Raw genomic sequence first — 21,945 nt, forward strand, 5'->3', positions numbered from 1 at the left:
ATGATCAAATCTAAAATGAAAAAGACTTAAAATAGTCAGTGACAAAAAAATTGCAAATGTGAGCAACCGACGAAACAATATAATTTTTCCACTATATACACAATTTTAGGAAAAAACGATCAATAGTATGGTTAGGAACAATAAGGTTTCCTTGTTACAAATAGGCACGCAAAGATATAAGCCTATATGAAGATTGCATCATTAACTACTTAAATTTAGAGGATACTACATGCTTCAGCAGCACGTCTACACAAATTAAAACAATACAGAGATTAACATGGCACTTGCACAAGGATGAAATGAAAATTTGTATAGTATTCCATATTTTTCATTCTTCAGATGCAAGAAATGAAAAGCAGTTGTTAAAAAGTTGATTACATAATTACAAGAGTAACAATACATGTAAGTCCTAGAATTAAAGGTTAGTTTCATATCAGTGTATTAAATCTTCACCTCAGAAATGCCTTTACATAGCATAACCTTTACAAAACTTTTGAAATTAGTTAAATTCTCATTTTATCCCAAAGAAATATACTAGTATAAGGACGTAGAAAAAAAAAAGGAATCTTTAACTTTATATATGGAATGCAATCTTACAGGACACATTTATTAATGAACCTATGTATTACAAAACAATGTAGAATTCAAATTATATCTAGGAGAGAATGAAATAGATTATGGATATTATGCAAACACAGAATATAGAATATTTTAAAATATCCTTTTTCAGACAAGCACAAGAAATATCTTTAGTTTTTGTACTACTCATTTCAACAGATAAATTCAAATTATTTCTGATTTTAAAAAATCACAAACTGCAGAAATCATTATACATGTATACAAAAACAAACTCTTGAATATACTTTAACATCAAAATCAGACAATTCACTTGGAAGAATTTCCCAGAATTTTTACAGGAAGATATTGCTGTTATTTGGATTGTGAAAATATTTTCTATGGACACAAAGAATGGACTGGCACTTTCATGCAATTGTTTCGAACATATTTATAAGATGATTTCTTTGTTGCTTTGTATGTCCCTCCCCCATGGCATAACCCCTGCTTTCACTGCATTTGATGTTGGTATAATTTGGGGCTGGGAAGGGAAAAAAAAACAAACCTTTAAATAGGGATACAGGTGGACCCATTGCAACGAGATGTACAAATAGTTATGTCAAAAAATGAACTTTACAAATTTGGTTGGGGTGGGAGGACAGGGAGAGGGGGGAGATGTGAAAGGATGGGAAGCAGAAACAAAGGAAGAGACAACAATGCTTGATAAGAAATGTTTTCATTTTCTTGCTCATGCAATTGTAACCCCTCTGTATGGCATTTTCACAATGAAAAACAAACAAACAAACAAAAGAATGGACTGGCATTTTGAAGTTTAAGAAACTTAATTGATACCTTAACTATAGTAAATAATGCTGCAATACATATATTTGTTCTGGTAGCTTTCGTATGGTCATGTTTGATGCCCCTCAGTAGATGAATGGATCAAGGAAATGTGGTATATATACACAATGGAATTCTATGCCTCCACCAGAAAGAATGACATTGCCCCATTTATTAGGAAATGGAAAGACTTTGAAACAATTATATTAAGTGAACTAAGCCAGGCCCAAGGAAACCTAGGTCCCATGGTTTCCCTTATTTGTAATAACTAGTCTATGTCTGACAAAAGCAGAAACGGTCAGATAAGTTGATGTTAGGTGAAATGAACCCCAAGATAAAGATTCAAATCTTTTTTTTTCCTTGCGATTGTTTCTATTATATTTTTAAGATGATTTCTTTGTTGTTTTGTATTTCCCTCCCACGGTATAACCCCTGTTTTCACTGTATTTGATGTTGGTATGATTTGTGGTGGAGAAGGAAAAAAAACAAACCGTTTAAATAGAGATACAGGTGGATCCATTGCAACAATGAGATGTACAAGACGTCATGTCGAAAAACGAACTTTACACCTTTGGCTTGGGGGTGGTAGTGGGAGGGCAGGAGGAGAGTGTGAGGGGGAGATGGGAAGGGATGGGAATGGAAAACAAAGGAGGAGGCAACAATGCTTCATAAGAAATATACTCATTACCTTGTCCATGTAATTGTAACTCTCCTGTATGGTATTTTCTTAATAAAAAAAAAACTCCAAAAAAAAAAAAAAGAGAAAAAGAAAAACAAAGAGGGAAAAAAAGAAATTTAACCGAACCATTAAACTTAAGAGAACAATATGTACAGCCTTCCACAACTTCAAAGAGGTAGTGATACATACTTATCCTTTTGGAAATATCAAATGCAGTTTCTTCCAAGTTGTTCTTCAGACCTGGTTTGATAAAATGGTGCAACAGAAGGAGATCCAACATATCTTTCCAATCTCTATTCCCAGCAGCAAGGTGCAAGGTGTTCAAAAGGCCTTTAGTTTTGGCATTGGTATCTGCATCATGATGAAGAAAATGGCCACACTAGTATTATTCCATGTATAATCACTGTGCAACGGTGTCCACCCATCTACAGTTATTGCATGAATATCTGCTGCTTGAGCCACCAACTCACAGACGATGTCTAAGTGTCCACTGTAGGCTTCCCGATGAAGGGATATATACTCATCCTCGTCCCTAATATTCACATGAGTGGCCTTTTTGGAAAGTAGTCACTGCACTGTAGTAAGCCAATTATTTTCAGCAGCCCAACGAAGAAATTTGCTTGGATCCTACTCCATTTTTTTCTTGCAATTTATACCATTCATCATTTTTTCATTTTTTTCTTCATCTTAATCAGAATTGCCTAAGCACAAACTTTCAGTGACAGTGGAAATGAGGTGTCCATGTATTTCGCCAATAGTTCACGTTGGTTGAACTGGTCAGAAAAATCCGGTGAATTTTCTACATCTGTTTTTTTCACCATGATTTATTTTCTCGTTTTCCATTTTCATTATTTTAAATTATTCTAACTGGAAAGTAGAGTATTGATGGAGAGCAGATGAAAGATGTTCCTCCGTATTCAAAGGTACCAAATGAAAAGGAGAACCAGTAGTGTCTTCGTGTGCAGCTTCTTTTAGGAATGAGAAAATATGAAATAATGTTTTCTATATAAAATATTTGGGAAATGACAGAGCAGAAAGTGAAATGATGCAACCAAAATATAAAAGCAAAATTAGGATAATTATGGAGCAGTTTTATTATCTATGAGAACCATGAAAGAGAGGAAGAGAGAGACTGCAATGTGCAATGACCTAGCTAGCCACAAAATCCATGCCTCTGATTAATTTATAGAGCAAATAGAATTTTATTTTTTAAAAAAGATGGAAATAGAATTATGTATTTACTTGAAATTAGTAAATACATTTTAGTAGTCTACATAAAGAGACGTAGCTCTGACCAAATTACAGACAAGAATGTAAATCTTTGATAATTCTAGGAGCAGATCTGACTGAAAACGGTTAAATCACACTTTTTCTGTACAATAAAGAAATAGGTCCAGGCTAGGAAAGCAGCTAAAGAAGGCAGGCCGATTATATCTATGACAAAACTTTGTGGAAAATGGCATTGAGGATTACTTACTGGTGATTTACTTGCACTGTAAGCACGATTCTGAACTATTGCTTGCTGATTCTGAACTAGTGTGTTGATCATTATATTCTCCAAGAAGAAAAAGTGAGATTTAATTGATAGCAAAGGATTACTAATACATTTTGACTTCTCATTAAGCACCTTCAGTCATAAAAATCACATGAAGAGAATAGATAGGACTACTTTTTTAGATGAAAACTAGTGTTTTTTTTAAAAAAACAAGGAATTTAAGTAGCCATGTAAAGGACTGCTATTTTACTTCTGCATTATACTTTTTTTCTAATATTGGGTAACAATAAATAATTGACCTATTAGAAAACTCTTAAAGCTCATATGTTCAATAGTGTATTCTCTTGTACTATATCATAGTATTTTTCTGTATGGTCTTAAGAAATTTAAATTACTAACTTGAATTTCTGACAGGACAATATCATCACTGTACATCTTGGTTCCATACTCAGTTTTAAATTTCTATGTAAGTATGTGCATTAGATGAATATAGAGGAAAAAGTAGAAGCCACACTGGTGGCTCATGTCATTAATCCTAGGTAATTAGAAAAATGAAATCTGAGGATTGTGGTTTGAAACCAGACCAAGTCAAAAAATTCCCATTAAATTCTGATTTGAAAGTAGCCAGCAAAAACTAGAAATGCAGCTGTGGCAAAAGCAGTCAAATGCTAGGCTTGAGAACACTAAAAAAAACTAAATTCTGAGACAGAGCCAGGCCCTCAAGCCCCTATTACCACCAAAGAAATGAATGCATTACTTATTTATTTAATTAATTAAAAATAAATTAAGTGGTCACATGGGGAAGGCAGGTAAAATGAAACACCCTTTGTGACTGAATTGTGTATCATTTTTTAATAAGGCAAATTATCATTTGTACTAATCACGAATATTTTATTTGAACTTTTTTGTACAATAAACCCTTAATTTAGCATGCATGTATATGTATGTACATGTGCGCATGTGTGTATGTGTATATGTGTGTGTGTGCTTTTGCAATGTTGCTTGCCAATGTGGACAGGGTGAGGCTGAAAAGAGCTAACTGTGTTGCAATATTTTTATTTATCAGTGTTCTGTCATGTCTTTTCAGTGGAATCACCCTTTTGTATATTTTACTTGTCAAATAATAACATCATCATAATTAATGCATTTACTCAAGTTAGATAAAAGGGACTGCTTTCAGCTCTTATTACATGTTAGGTGAGAAGATACAGACATAATTAGGTAGTAAGTTATTGCTGTAAGATGACTGTCAGTACAAAATATGTATTTGACCTCTTAAATTGGATATACTTTTAAAATATTCTCATGGAGTGAGTTTGACCGACCTGACCAAACAGGTATTACTCTCTGGTTATTCCCATGAAACACAAGGTGGATTAATTCTGTATTTCTGTGAAAATATATTTCTTTGTAAGATCATATCTATTCTGACTAAGAGATAAAACCATATTTATTACGTTTGCATATCCCACCATATTGACTGAAAAACTTTATTGTGGATATGCTTCTTAGATATTACTTTCCAAAACAAACAAACAAACAAAAAACATGTGTCATTTCCAGATAGTGGATGTATTTGAAGTTGTTTTGTACATGTAAACGTATTTTCACTAAAGGCTCTTTTATGGGAGTAACTATGGCAACTTTAACAAATACGATTTTTTGAATATCTTTTCCAATATAAATAACATCCCAGAGGAAGACTTGAAATTTCTGAAAAGACTTTGAATATTTTATTATTATTTCAGTTCATTGACTATAGATCTAAAGACATTTCTGAAATAAATATTGTTAAGATCTGAAAGTGTAAGTGGGTATATAGGCTTTCTTATGCATCATTTAATGAAAACCCAGTTTTTATGAAAGTAAATGAAATAGGATTAAAGAATGTAAGTGAATTTGGTAAGCTAATTATTAGTATAACTTTGTTTTATATTAACACAGTCCTTTTAATGTAGATGATGCAGTTAAATTGTTTCCTTTGTTTCTCTGTACTTGTTATTTTTAGAATCTTTGTAATTATAGGGGTGAATTTGTAGTATAAATGAAGTTCTTTAAAAAAGATTAGGATTAATCTTGTGTTTTGTGTCCTACTTCCAAGAAAATGAGTTATTTTCAAGTGTTAATAGTTTATAATTGAATCATAAGAAATTTTGAGAAAATGCAGTAGTATTGATGTCTTTTTAAACCAATTGTATTTACAAGTTGTAGAGTCTTTAATTCATGCTTAGGTCTTGGTGTCTATGATTTTTAACCTGTCCTTCCTAATATTAATGATAGATCACACTGCATTTTTGGTATATGAAAAGTAAAATATTTAGCTGGGGTCAAAGGTGATTTTTCTTTAAGTCTTATTTTAATAGCATTTTAAAGTAGCACATTTCTCTCAAAATGTTGGGTATAAATACAAATCAAAATACTTCTCATGGTAAACAACTTAGGTGAACTACGATGTGGAAATGATTGGTCCATAAGACCTGCAGTCTGTTTCCATGAGGAATTGGGGAGGTCATTCTTTCCATAACACTGTGTTAAACAGAGATGGGGTACCCAGGCAGCGCAGTGTTGAGTGAAAGGATAGAATATGATTTCTACTATTTTGAGCTAGAAATCAAGAACGTTATAGTTTAGCAGTTCCTTTCATCAGGGAAGTATAAATTGATTATGAACTTGGAGTTTTCATATTACAGTTACCTATTTTCTAACAAAGATAAAGTGAAATATTATTAGAGTGTACACAATAATTCTGGGAAATTTTCCTAGAATTAGTCTACTAAGTGCTGGTATTTTAGTCATAAAATAGAATGAAGTTATTTGATACAGTGGGAGATGAGAATCAGGCTAAAACTTACCATGTGTGCAATGTTGTACTAGTAATTCCAACTCTGAAGACTTCCATATCATCATCTGAGACGTAAAAATGGAATTAGTTCCACTTTATGGGATTATTGTGATGTTGAAATTAGATAGCATAGGTAAATTACTTGGAAAAACAATCAATCAGCATTTGATACATTCTACCTGTTATTTTATCATGTGATGAAATCTAACGTTTTTTATTGTGATTTTAATATTTTGTATCTTTATGATGTGCAATGTGATGTATTGATATTCATTGCATTGGTCACTTTTCTGTCATCATAAGGAAAATACATGCAAAGAAAATTTCTGAGGAGGAAACTATTATATTGACTCATGGTTGAAGAGAAGGCAGTTTAAGATCAGTTGTCTCCATTGTTTTAATTATATTTTTATTATCTTAAATAGTTGTACAAAGGAAATTCCATTCAACAAATCAGTTTATAAATACAGTGGATCTTTACATAACTTTCCCACACCCTTCCAAACCTCACCCTACTTTCAATTTTATAAATTTCAATTTTATAAGAAATTACACCTTTTATGGACCTGTTGCAACAATAAGAAGTACAAGTTGTCATGTCCAAAACGAGCTTTACAACGTCGGTGTGGGGGGGGGGGGAGGGGGGAAAGGAGAAGGATTGGGATTGGGGGGAGGGGGGAGGCTGGGAAGGGAGGTGAAGGGTAAACAAAGGAGGAGGCTGCAATGCTTGGTAAGAAATGTACGCATTATCCTGCCCATGTAATTGTAACCACTCTGTACAGTATGTTCACAAATAAAATTAAATTAAATTTAAAAAAAAAAGAAATTACACCTTTTAAATACTCCTCTGAAAATAGCATGCTTTGTTTAATACTGTTGTGTAAACTTGCATTAAGTTCTAGCTTCCAAATATGCGACAGAACATGGGTTATTTGTGTGTCTGGCTCTGACTTAGTTTATTTAACATATTATGAGATCTATCCATTTCTTTGCAAATAATGTAATGATCTTCATAATGGATGGGTGAAATCCACTTGTGTATATGTGCCACACTTTCTCCAACCATCCCTCCACAAAAGGGTATCGGGCTGTTTCCATAACTTGGCTATGGTGTATAATGTATCAGTGAAAATGGTTGTGAAATTGATTTTATGGTAACCTTTTGGAAGAATTCATCACTATCTTTCTGGGAGCAATCTTCTAGTCAATTTTCCAGAATAAGCACATTCCTCCCTTCATCTCCATCACTTCAAGTCCTCAAAAACACACTACCCCCTGCAGGTGTCAATAAGCTAAAACCACACTGTGCCGATATTGTTTCAATACATTTTTTTTCATAATTGTATACATAATTTATTGTACTTTCCTAAGGTGGGAATGAGGAGCATGACAATAGAGTAAAAGTAAGAAAAACGCAATTTAATTAGCTATTATCATATTTAAAATCATTTTCAGCTCTAACTCATAACCTCACTTACTATTATTTTAATATTTATTTGATTACTTCAACTATTCCCTAAATTATAACAGGTGAGTTAAATACAAAAGCAAAAAGTGTGGTGTGATTTTGACATTCATGTGTGAGGATGCACAATATGGGCAAATAAAGGGATTGGAATTAATAGTCATTATACATTTTGTTAAAGATGGTTTTCCCAAACTGATTCTCTCAATTCATATTCCATTCAACAACAAAAAACATGTGACAATTTCCTTTGTTTTGCTCCTCATTATTAACTTTTGTTTGCATTTTATTTTACAACAAAAGATGATTTTTCATAAATCTACTGTAGATACAAAAGTATGCTAAAATAGTTCTATCTGTATGCATTGATATATACATATATATATAATACACAGGTTATAATGATAATTTATAACTTCTGTAACAGTACAATTTACTAAATTATTTAAAAATTATTGATGTTTTATGCCTGGTATCCTGGTTACTTGGGAGGCTGAGGTCTGACGATCATGTTTTGAAGCCATCCTAGGCAAGAAAATCCATGAACCTCCTATCTCCAAACAACCAACAGAAAATCAGAATTGGAACTGTGGCTCAAAGTAATAAAGAACTACAACCTACCCCCAAAAATCTAATTTACACCTTTATAAGTAAAATATTTCCATCGCCCAAACGCACATCCATGCTCATTTGCAAGGTAACTCTGTTATGTCTGGAGTACCACACAATAGTATCACTTATGTAGAAAGCATTGTAACATGGGTTCACTCTATCTCTCTCATGGATTTTTTTTCTCCAACCAAATATTCAAATCTTACAATTATTCCAATTACTTGAAGTCATAGATTTTTTTCTTTAATACCCATAATATTAGAGTTTGAATTGTATGTCTTGTGTCTCCTAAATGGAGTTCTTACCAATTTGTCATGCCCCAGCCCTAAATTATCCTGATTATATTTCAGATAGAATCTGGCTTCTTACTTGGCCTCAGTCCACTTAATGTTATTCTTCCTGAAATTTAGAATAACACACACATGACATATGTACAGTTCTTTCAGTCCAGTCTGGGCTTTAACCACTATACTCACAACAGTAGATTCCCATGTAGTCAGGATTTTCATAAACTTGTCATAGGTTATTTTTTTAAATATTTGCATTTCCTGCAGATTCTTGAGTACTGAATTAATTTGTGATTTCTAGTGTTCTTTTGTTTCATTTGAATGTTAAATTGTTATTTTTCTTCCTGATTCTTTGCTTGTTCATCTATGCAAGTCTTCTTTTTATTGATGATGGCTTTTACTTTCGAATATACATATTTCTTATATATTTTGTCAAATATTTTCAGTCCTAAGTAGATTTTTTTATGTTATTGCAGCCAAATTTTTATTCCATATTTGCCAAAAGCACAATGAAGATGTATACAGATTTGAACTCACTGTTGGAAGAGTGAAACACATACCACTATAATTATTGTGGCATTTGTCCCAATTGACAGAATTGCTTTCTAGGACATCTGATTTGCTATGTCCTAGAACTTTTGTAGCCAACTAATCACCCCATGCAGGCATGACCTGGCTTCCTTGCCGCTCCCTGTGCATTTAACAATTCCCTTTATATGCAGTAGGCTCTCTTGTACACCCCGCTGTCACTCTGTTTCCCCCACACAAACAGAACACGTATGCACAATGCTTCAGATTTTAGGTTTAAAAAGAAACATATTTAGGATTCATGAATTCAAGAATATATCAAAACATTGACATTTTAATAAAGTTAGAAAAATAAATAGAATGAAAATTTTAACATAATGAGAACAAAAAGAAATATAAAGATTTTCCCAGGAAGTAGGAAAGGAATCTCTAAATCTAGATTGGCCTCTAAGTGGCCTCCAGGCAGAAATTCTGCCTCAAAGTCCTCAAGGGGATCTAATTCCTCATTAAAGACAGGTTTTTTTCCTGAGTCCAGGGAAGGACAGATTCTAATTTCTCAATTGGAAATTGTATCCCTCATAGGAGGACAGATTGGTCCGGGTATTCGTGAGGAAAGATTCCCTTTCCTCAACTGATTCTAGATTTTGGACCTCTCTTATTGGTTTTCCTGAACATAGACAGGGATCATTTTCCATTAGCACACATTCACCCTGCAGATCAAGATGTGTCTTTTTGACTGGTTTGGAGCTGATCTAGCTGGATTGTGAGCATCATTGGAAGACATTCTGGAACACCTTCTTCCTTGGTGCTACGTGCAGGTACACCTGCATCACATGTGGGGTTCAGAAACAGTGGGATGTCCACAGGATTCAAAACCTGCTTGAGCCTTTCTACAAATTGAATAAAACTCTCTGTTCACATGCTTTCTGGAGATAAGTGATTGCTTCTGATCTCCATCAGACACCATAGACGACATCACTGATGAGTTCTTTCTCTGCAGTTCTGGAGGAGCTGCACTACAGTGATTCAAACCTGAGAATGGAAATAGGTACAAGAATCTTAACATTCTAGAAGTTAAGGTCTGAATAAACTTTCATGAGGATCTAGTAGGGGAAGCTCTAGAACTTGAGTTTGGCTGAACACTGATTATAAAAAGGTAGAGTGTTTCTAATGAGTGGCTACTTCCAAGTTCTTTCAAAAGGAGAACAGATATTACATGGTAAAGAATATCCATAAAAGGATATTTTGCCAAGCTGGGGAGTACTAAGGACTCTTGGCCAATCAGGCCCATCCCTAGAGACTCAGGTTCCATCTCTACTCACCAGTTCTGAGGCATTTAAGCAAGGACTTCTTCCTCTTTTTCTTGGTCTCATGGATCATGCATTTCTTCAGCTACTACAGAAGAATATGTAAGCTGAAGAGCAAGTATGAAGAAGGCATGTTGAACTTGACATACTGTGTAAGTTCTTTCAGACTGTCATAATTCTCGTGCTCATACTAATAATCAGGGTAGAAGTCCACCCACATAGGGAAGATGGAGCAAATGATGCTGTGGGCAGATTGGTAATAAGGAAAATGTAAGCCCGCCCTCTCCATCCTGAGCCTTGTACTAAAGCATTTTTCTCATGGGACTTGCATGTTGGGAAATGGGAAGAGACTCCCGCAAGCAGGATGCTCCTCACAACCCACTTCTAGGAATTTCTCAAAGAAAATCCTCTAAAATTCTCCCTGTGATAGGAGGAGAACGTTGTTTCCCCATTGGATCTGACTTGCTATGCACAGCCCTCCTTGTAATCCACAAAACCACATTCCTAACTGTGTAATCTGCTCTCCACTGAAAGGCCAAGCTTCAACCCCCTGGTGAAAATCACAACTGGTGTGCAAAGAAGAAATTTGACTTTGATTCAGAAACCTCAAAGATACCCAGTTTGAACTTCTTTTTGTGCCAACGTCCACATACATCTTCATCTTGTTCATCTTCCCAGTTACGGTAGAAGGATCTTTACCAATGGGATGAGAGAAGGAAGTTAACTCTATGTTCTCCTTTTCTGAATTAACAGGACACACATGGGACTGGCTAAGACCCACATGGTAATGTAAACATGACAGACAAAAAGTGGAGGTATGTCTATTCCATTTCAAGGAAATTCTGTGAGGATGCTTATAAGCATCTGTACAAATAAATGCACAATGCCTTGTACCTCTAATCCTACTAATCAGGAGGATGAGATCTGAGGATCACAGTTTGAACCCAGTCTACTTTGTAAAATTCAATTAACTAGCTAAAGGCCAGAACTGGACCTGGGGCTCAAATGGTAGAGTGCTACGAATGGGACAGCACTCAGGCCCCAAATTCAAGTTCAAGTTGCATTCTTTCTACTGTCTATATTCCTTTAAAGGCCTCTATGATAGTGATTTCCTAGGTGAGGGTGGATGTTGGGTACCACTGGCTATTTCTTCTAATCCTATTCTCTCAGCAAGCAAACTGCTAAGGCTCCACTAGTTTCTAAGGAAAATGAAATTTTCTGGCAGGTCAGTCCTAAGGAATTAGCTGGGGAGTGCATTTCTTTGTCTCAAGCCATGCTCTTGTGATCAAACCCCAGTGAAACAGTATCAGAGAGATACCAAGTATTCCAAGAATCAGCCAGGGAGTCTCATAGCTCTGAGTTTGAAAGAGGAACACTCACTTTTTAACCAGAACATCCAGCAACTCTTCCATTGTTCCTCACTCTCTATAGTGGTGGAGGAAATTTCCAACATAGAAGAGATCACCTTTCAGGTATTCAGGGACCAGGTCCATTACCAGCATTTCCAATAAGCCTGAGTCCAGGCTCCGTATATTATAAGGCACTTTCAGGGTTCTGGCTGACTCATTGTAACACTGAGGTGGTAAAAAGAATGGATCTTTGAAACATAGAAATGGGAGTTCACTTCAAATTGAGTAATAGAGTGGATTGAAAAGTACACAGTACATATTTTCTCCATATACACACATAAAAGCACACAGAAGAAGGTTCTACTGTGGGCAATGACAAGATTAAATAGGTTTCCTGTCATAGTTTTACCTTGCTGAGTTGCCTTGTGATCCCCTTGGTTTCTTCATATAAAAAGGCCTGAAACATTGGATTTGTGGTTTGATGCTGATCCAATGTCTGCAGCATCAAGTGAGGCACTCAAACCTCTCATGTCTGAGTCCTGAGTCACTTGAACTTTGAAAACAACACAGGAACATCTTTCTTGTTCCTAGGCCACAGGCCAAGTGAGCTAGCTTGAGCTATCAGTTACAGTTGCCTGGCTCTCAGAGTTCCATATTCTCCATTGTGAAGGAGAAAGTGTCATCTCTCAGAGCCCAATGATGTAATGGCTTGCTCACATAAGACCATTTTCTTGATGTTATATATAGTATATTATATAATAAATAAGATTGAATATGATTTTTCAAACTACAAAGGCATTTAAATTTTTAGTCTTGACTATTTCACAAAACAGTGTAAAATATTATTGGAGAAAGTAGTGATCTAATTTATCATTATATAAATGTATATTTGTGCATTTCTAGATCTAACACTGATTATAAATAGATGAACAAACATATGCATATATTTTTATATATCTATGAAGTGAATATAATGGAATTGACTACACTATGTATAAAAAAGCATCTATAATTTGAGTCTATGAGACCCAGGCCTGTGATCTTAGTGATGTGGAAAGCTTGGTTCTGAGTTTTAATCTCTTACCCCATGGCCTTAGATTTTCAGAGGAGGCCTGGGCCCTCCAGTGTAGCAAAGAGACACATATGCAGTGGATCACACACCCTGACCCCAGAGGAAAGTCAGTAGAAATCAGGACAAGCCTCTTATCTTGTGACAGTCTACTTAGTTACTGTACCAAGATGGCCATCTGTAGAACATCAGATGGAAACTTGGCATTCCCTCCAAAAGGATCTAACCGAATTAACCGAATTAAACATTATTTCCCTTCCCAAGCTGCAAACACATAGAAATATGGCAAGGGCTCAAGAGAGATGGACAAAGACTTACAAATACATAAAATTATATACACTGTTTCAGTAATTCAATGACAAGTCTTCAAAGCATGTCTTGAATTCTTCTATTGTTTCTAAAGGAAATGGAAAGCAAATACGTGTGTATCAGGAACTGGGTGACAGTTTGGTTGCTGAATTGTTGAATGCACTCCTATGCAAAAGAGACACATATATTGGGGAAATTGTGTGGGGATGGGTGTCCTCACACAGCCACCCAAAACAATGGCCATAACTTCTATGATGTCACACCACCTTTGCCATAGCAGCAAATAGGTGTTAGGCACTGGTTTTGCACTGAAGTGGACTCAAAAACACCAAGAGGCACAAAGAATGAGAGGAATGACTACTAGCCACCAGACTTCAGCTTGAAGAGCTGTCCTGACCAGGACCTAGGATAAATTGTGCTTGAGAAGGCTGATCTCCATGTAAGGTTTCTGAGCACCAAGGACTAGACACTATTACAGGTGTTGGAGAAACAGAAATGAATGCGGTTCTCTCCTCACCAATTTCATGCTGAAAAGAAAACCAGAAATCATAATGATAATTTCTATAAATCAGAGACATGACATTGGTGGTTTTGTAGCAACAACTTTACAATGGGGATTGGAAGAGATTGCCCTGAAGAGGAGATAGTTGTTATGAGAGCCATCATCCAGGCAATTATGTAGGAGCAGGTACTCCAGGCAGTAAGAACAGCAAGTACATCCCCTATTGATCGGAATGGAACTGACTTGTTTCAGAAAAGGAAAACAGCACGGACATGCTTGCTTGTGAAGTAAGAATGGAAAGGTACAATGAAGAAAAAGGTCAGAAATGAAGATAGGAATAAATTAGATAGATATTGCTTACTGCAGATTACTAGAAGAAAAGTTCTTATTTTCATCTAAATCTGACATGACCCCCTGGAACCAAAGTGCTAAAATAATAGTCAGACACATCTGATTCACCTAAAGAATACTTTTAAAATGTGATTCTACTTGGGCTCTGGTGGCTCACAACTAGAATCCTACATACTCAGGAGGTTAATATCTGAGGATCATGTTGGAAGCAAGCCCAAAGACAAAATTTGGTAAGACTGATCTCCAATTAACCACCAAATATATGGATATGAAGCTGTGTTGCAACTGGTATGGCACTAGCCTTGAGGCAAAAACTAAAGGACAGCACCCAGGACCTAGGTCCAAATCCTAGGATGTCACAGAACAAAGAAGCAAATAAACAAAATTTGGTGCTCAGTCATTCATCACTTAGCATCCTAGTTCAATATATTTTCTATGAGCCTTGGAAATTATATCCTTAATAAATGCTCTCCCTGGATATTTTGCTTGGTTACCAGCTTTCAAAGCCCTGGCATCAACAATATCTCCTCCCAGGCAGCATAGCAGTCTACCACTAGAAATTTGAAGATATATTAACCATACGAATTCTGATCATCTTTCCACATACATCAAATAAGTAGTAGCCACATTCCATTATTCTGAATGTTTTTAATCCCCCTTTGAGTTAATAAGCATTAAAGCTTGAAAACTCTAGAGTGGTTATCAAACTAATTCAACATCATTCTTCCACCCAATCTTATAAGTTTATAAAAGGAGAGACTATATGAAAGTGTGCACATGATAACTTCTAACTATAATACTCTCAAGAAGTAGGGTTTTACAAAAACATCCTTATTGCTTTGCAAAAAGAAAGGATACGAGATTTAAATAACTACCTAACATCTCAGAAGGAAAATGCTATTGGCTTTAGAACAAATTCATTTGCCTACAACTAAGAAAATGAGTTTCAGAAATGCCAGAGGCAACGTGTATTATTCAAATCACCTTATCATGAGGTACAAGCAACCTGTCTAGATCAACCTTCCAGGAAAATAAGCAATGAATGAAAACCAATGCTTCTAAAACAAGCCAGTGGTGGTTCATGTTTCTTATCCTAGTTACTTAGAATCTTAAGATGAAAGGATCTCAATTCAAAACCTGGCCAGGAAGAAAAGCTTACACTCTGCAACCAACAGACAGGAAGTATCAGCTCTGTGCCTGAAGCCCAGCTAGAAGGCCTTGCCCGTAGACAACCAAACACACAAGAATACCCCTGTGAAGACTCAGGGTCTGTGTTGGAGGGGCAGAATGATGCAGGTTCCGGCATCAGGATTATCTGAGGATTGTGTTTGTGCATGTGGAAAGCACATATCACAGACTCCTGGGAGCAGAGGAAGTAGCTCTTCTGCTTACTTAAGCATAGACAAACAGCAAGAAAAAAACATTTTCATACTTATCTTGGGGTTCATTTCCCTAACATCAACTTATCTGATCTTTTCTGCTTGACTCAGATATATACTAGTTATTGCAAATAAGGGAAACCATGGGACCTATGTTTCTTTGGGCCTGGCTTATTTCACTTAATATAATTTTTTCCCAAGCCTTTTATTTCCTAATAAATGGGGCACTGACATTATTTCTGATGGAAGCATAGAATTCCATTGTGTATATATACCACATTTTCTTGATTTATTCATCTACTGAGGGGAATCTGGGTTGGTTCTATATCTTAGCTATGGTAAATAGTGCTGCAATAAACATAGTCGTGCTGGGAGCTTTAGTGTGGACTTGTTTGTGATCATTTGGGTAAATGTCCAAAAGTGAGAATGCTGGATCTTATGGGAGCTCCATGTGGAGTCTTTTGAGGAACGTCCACACTGCTTTTGAAAGTGGTTGAACAAGTTTACACTCCCACAAATAATTCAGTAAGGTTCCCTTCTGTCCACATCCCCTCCAACATCTGTTAGAGTCCCTCTCTCACGGTATAACCCCTGCTTACACTGTATTTGATGTTGGTATAATTTGTGGAGGGGAAGGGAAAAAAAATCGTTTAAATATGGATACAGGTGGACCCATTGCAACAATGAGATATACAAGTCATTATGTCAAAAAACAAACTTTACAAATTTGGTCAGGGGACCGAGAGATTGGATAGGAGGGTGGGGGAGAAATGGGAAGGGATGGGAGTGGTATACAAAATAGGAGGCTACAATGCTTGGTCAGAAATGTAATCATTGTCTTGCCCGTGTAAGTTAATCCCTCTCTACAGTATTTTCACAATAAAAAAGGTACTTGTGAAATATTAATTTCCTATTTGTGATGTCATACTAGAAATACTTAAATAAATTGGAAAAATATTCAAGGGAATTCTCTGTGTTCTTCTGATAATATCATAAAGGTACATACTAACCTCAACTGAATTTAATGATTTCTAGAAAACAGAAGTCAATATTGGATGTTTCCATTGAAAAATAATCTGGGTCCAAGCTTTAGATCAAATATACCTTGCTAATTAGAAGGCAGAGATTAGAAGTCCGATATCCAGGGCCAGATCTGACAAAAAATTCTTGAGAGGCTACAAAAACAAAAAAAAACTAGATATAGTGTAATTTCCCTGTTATCTCACGTTTGTGGAAACTATCAGTAAGAGATTATTGCTCGAGGAAGGTTTGGCCAAAAAGTAAGATCTCCTCTGAAAAATAATCTAAGGTGGTCAGATCCTTAGCAACTTCATGCGCCAGTAGTGCCAAAGGAAAAAAGAAAAGAAGAAAACAGAAAAGGAAAGGGAAAGATAGAAAAGGAAAACTATTTTCCCTTCATTATTGTAGTTTCATGTCATTGGATACAAGAACTGAGAGTATTTTGTTTATTGTTTTAGGATTCAGTCCTCTCTAAAAGCACTTATTTCAAGTAATTATATTATTACTACTATTAATTATTATTAGGCCTTCTTGGAGATTGAACCAATGGCTTTGTATATTTTAGTCTAGTCCTACAACTGAGCTGTACCCCAACTCCCTTGTATAGTTTTGGAAATTGTTTATGAATTCTTCAATAGCTAGCTACTCTACTTTTCATCTTATCTTTTCTCTCCCACATTTTCCCCTATGTATTCTAGTTTATGTGTTGAAAACTTTCCTCAATTTTATCTTCTAAACTAAAAATTTTGCTTTTGAGATTACAGGAAAGTCTGTTCCTTTCATGACATCTATTAAAATTATATACAGATGTATGTATTTCACATGTATTGCTGATGCTTAGAGTACATTGCAACAAGCAGCAGTTTATATGGTCATAGGCACATAGCTTTTGAGCCATTTTGATAATCTCTTATAAGAATAGCATCCCTTGTTCTTGCCATGTGAATGCTTAGAGTGCTGTTAGTTAATCATGTCCAAGTGTAATTATTGGTCCTTTACTATCTATTGGATTAATTTGTAGATTTACGGACATATTTAGTTATTACAAATGAGGAAAACCATGCAGCATATAATGAATTGGCTCTGACTAATTTCCAGTCTTTCCATTTCCTCAGGAATGGTGTAATGCCTTTCTTTCCATTGAAAGCAAAGAATTTCCATTGAAAGCAACAGAATTGAAGACCCAGAAACGAATCCACTCCTATAGGCACATAATCTTTTATAAGGAAGCCAGAAACACGGGATGGAAGAAAAACAACCTCTTCAAAAAACTGTACTGGTAGAATTGGCTGTACACAGAAAACTAAAGTTACATCTTTATATATCCCTCTGCACCAGAATAGATTCCAAATGGATAGAAGACCTCAATGTAAGTCCAGATAACTTGAGAATGTTATAGGAAGAGTTAAGGGAAACACGAGGGCTCCTTGGCACTGGTCAAAACTTCCAAAGTAAGTCTGGATAAATGGGATTATATCAAACTAAACCAATCATTTTTCAGACTCAAAAGCCATGGAGAAAAAACAGAGAGTGTAGATCAGATTTATTAGGGAGCAAACCTCCAGATGAGACCCTCAGATAGTGCTAAACACTTATTATTCCCTTTTCTACTTAGGTTATTTATAGTGGGATTATACGAATATAAGAGTTTTCCCGTGGGGATTTGAACAAAAACAACTAATGCTAAGACATAGATAGCAGGTGAAATGAGTTGTAGCTGGAGAAAAGGAGGGATTAAGGCAAGGGGGTCTAGTTCAAAGCCTTGGCTTGCTGCAGCTTAGTAAGATTTAGATGCTCAAGGGAATGGGTGTAAAGCAGGAGTGGTTATAAATAAAAGCACTGGTCTGAAGACTCAAAATAAGGACCCTTGTCTATGTGAACCATACAGTTTCTAACATGAGGTTTTATTTAAATTAACAAGCGCAATTTTAGATTTTTGCAGAGTGGGATGGTGCATAGTTACAGGCAATATCTGCTATTTCAGGTAATCCAATCTACTCTTTCAAGAGTTACCCAGTAGCTAGGTTTCAACACAATGAGTACAATGAGATTGTACAAATGACACTGCGACTTTTCGGTCTCATGAATCAAAATCCTGTCAAATGATTTCTGTCTTCCAGATGATTACACAACATTCCTCATGACCTTTTCTACTATTTTGTCTTCATTATTGCTGTTCATATTACTTTTTTGGTGTTGTCTTGACTGTATGAGCCATTTTTAGGGCCTGAACTCAATGTTTATTGGTCTCCCTTGAATTTTTGCTAATGGCTGATGACACTCTATTCCTTGAGTCACATCCTCACCTTGTCATTCTTGCTGGACAATTGGAAATAAGTTTTCACATTTCTATCTGTTTAGACTGCTATTGAACCAAAATCTTCAGGTCTTAGCCTCCTGAGTTTCTAGGATTCTCCACATGAATGGATAACACCAATCTTTGCTTTACTATTATTTTAATTATGTGGTAGAAGAAAGTGGAAGTATATTTGTGTTAAGTGTCATTCAAATACAAGTTTGAATCAATTTGAAATAATGTAACTGTTATTAATTTTAACAGTTAAATCAATGAATTTTACACATTCCCACAGAAATAAATTGAAAACAAAAGGCATAAGTGTTTTTCTAAAGCAAGTAAAGGAATTATGAATTTCTTTCACGTTAAAATTCATGTTTTATATAAGTTTAATTAGCAGACTTCCGTGACTAAAAATAAATATATTATACAACTAGAAGCAAAATGCTTATAGTTAGAATAGATATTTCATCACAGCCAAAAGATAAGATTTTGAAAAGTCTCACTAAAAAGAAATGTTACATATAGAAATTAGTGGATATATATATATAAATATATATATATATCTTGATCATTACACAACATATAAATGAATGTGATTACCACTCAATACTTCATAAATGTATAAAAAATAATTATGTAGCGAGGTGCCAGTGGTTCATGCTTGTAACCCTAGCTACTAAGGAGTCTGAGAGCTGAGAATGATGGTTCAAAGCAAGCCTAGGCTGGTAAGTCCATGAGACTCTGATCTCCAATGAGCCACCACAAAACTGGCAGTGGCTTAAGTGGTGGAGCACCAGTCTTGAGCTGAAGAGCTGAGGGATAGTGTCCAGTCCGAGATTTCAAGCCCCAAGATTGACAACAAGTAAAAATAAACAGTTATAAATAAACAAATATTTTGACATACATGTTAAAATATATATTCTAAAATTATTTATATCCTCACTAGTTATACTAGTTTATATAAATTCAGAGAAGTGTTTTCTGGTTTTAGTTGTCATTTAATCAATTGTGTAAATCACATATTTCTCACTCAATTCATTTTTGTATGTTTATATACTTATATGTACTGAGTATAATGAACTTATTCGTGATAGGCAGTGCTCTTTTAGTAATCTCCCTTGGCTTTCTAACATTAACTCTTCTACCAGAAAACTGATATGCCCTCCAACCTTGTCAGAGTTTTCATCTCATTGGAGCAGAAAAGTATAAGTCATAGTCATTGTTTGGAACAACTGTAACAATTTACATGCATTTCACTTAGTTTAAAAACCAAAACATTCAAGTCATCTTAACCATGCCAGTAATAGCTTTTCAGTCTCTTAAGAGATGAAAATCTTTAATTATACATCTATTTTTTCTACCTAACATCCTATATCTTAAGAAGATCTCTTTCTTTAACCCTGTGTTCCTGATTAGAAGACAGGATCAATAGCAATAATGAAAACAGCAAAGGAAAATACTTGAAATCAACTAAAAAAGCAATCACAGAATTTACTGTTTTCCCCTGTTTCAATGAGAATATACGTTAAAGTATCATGTTTTGTTATCACTTAAAGAGCAATAATTAAACCTTAATTAGCAGTAAGAAGGGAACAGAAAAGTTTGTTTGAAGACAGCTTGACTTTGAGCAATCCAATATTAGCATAATGGATTTATCTTGTTTTTCTATGGAGTTGCCAAAATAAATAGAGAGCAACACCCAAAGTCAGGAAAACACCTATACAAAAGGAGTAAACTTTTGTTTATAAAGTTGTGAGGGTCTGACTCTTTCAAAGTCAGGCTTGCAAAGAGGAAAAGTGCATTTGCTTTAGTGTGAACAATAAAAAATATAAAAGAACTTTATTAATGTTTTACGTATCTTGCCTAGGACTTCTCATGTTGGAGAAGAAGAAAGGTATGAAAAAGTTCAAGATTGTTTGACTATTCCTCAAGATCATTCTTATTTATCAGCTATAACAACGGAAGTAGACTTGGTTACTCTTAGTATCATGCTTTTTTACATTTAGAAGCATTGCTTGTTGCTGGGTTATAAGCTGCAAACCCTTGAGTATTAATAAAGAGTCATTTCCTGAGAGGAATCTTGCTTTGTAAACAAAACTAAAATATCAAAGTCTTAGCATAGTGGAAACTATTTTCTAGCTATATCACAATCTGTACGTGTAGATTTTGTTTCCCATTGTTTCAGGGGATCCATTTTTGTCATCTTTTCCACCATCTAGTGATCCTATACCATCCTGGGATTGCTATATCTTTACTGGATTCTCTAATTCCTGTTGGAAAGTTAGGAAGGATAGAAAATTGAGTTTCTGTTTCTGTTTTACCTTATTTTTTTATTACTTTAGAAAGTATAACTCAAAATGGCATAAATTATCTTTATAATATTAGGAGATAGGTTTCATTTCCATATTCTTACTCTAGCCTTCTACATAACTTTGGTACTTAGTGATTCTCAAATGTGAAAATAAACATAGGGAGCTTCTTACTTAGACATTGTTTAGAATTTCAAGACTTCATTAATGCAAGGCCCTTAGTAGTATATACATCATAAATGTGTCCAAAGCTGGTGGCAACTTTTTCTTATTCTCAGAAACAAGAACATGTGTTGTCCCCGTAGTTGCATCAGGAAAAGGCTGAGGTTGAATTAGTTTACTAAACTAAATGTGCTACCAAATGTGCTGTAACAAATTTCCACAAGTGGCTTGTATAATCCATATTAATCATTTTACAGTTCTAAAGGACAGAAATCTAAAAGAAGTCTCACTAGATTAAAATCGAGCCACCGACAGAGGTAAAATACTTTTCAGTGGAAAAGGCATTTACTTCCTGTTCTGCTTTCCAGAAACTTCAGAATCTGGGTTGTTGTCTTTTGCTTTATCTTCAAATGTACCATCTTTACATCTTTCTGATGGAAATTACCTAATCATGTCCCTTTCGAACTACAGGTGGGACTTTTAAGTACCCATTTGAGTATAGTTCCCCCATCTGATAATTATTCAAACTTGCATTCCTTAGGTGTTGAAAGGTTATTATTTTACATATATATAATCTAAATCTACA

General features: G+C 35.1%; 1 pseudogene; it reads left to right on the top strand.

Annotated features, from left to right (window-relative positions):
* Positions 1-229: 229 nt before the first annotated feature.
* Positions 230-329, top strand: LOC122096699 (annotated as a pseudogene).
* The last annotated feature ends 21,616 nt before the right edge of the window (positions 330-21,945 follow it).

This window comes from Dipodomys spectabilis, unplaced genomic scaffold (assembly GCF_019054845.1).
Source record: "Dipodomys spectabilis isolate Male_0828 unplaced genomic scaffold, ASM1905484v1 ptg000386l, whole genome shotgun sequence".
Lineage (NCBI taxonomy): Eukaryota > Metazoa > Chordata > Mammalia > Rodentia > Heteromyidae > Dipodomys > Dipodomys spectabilis.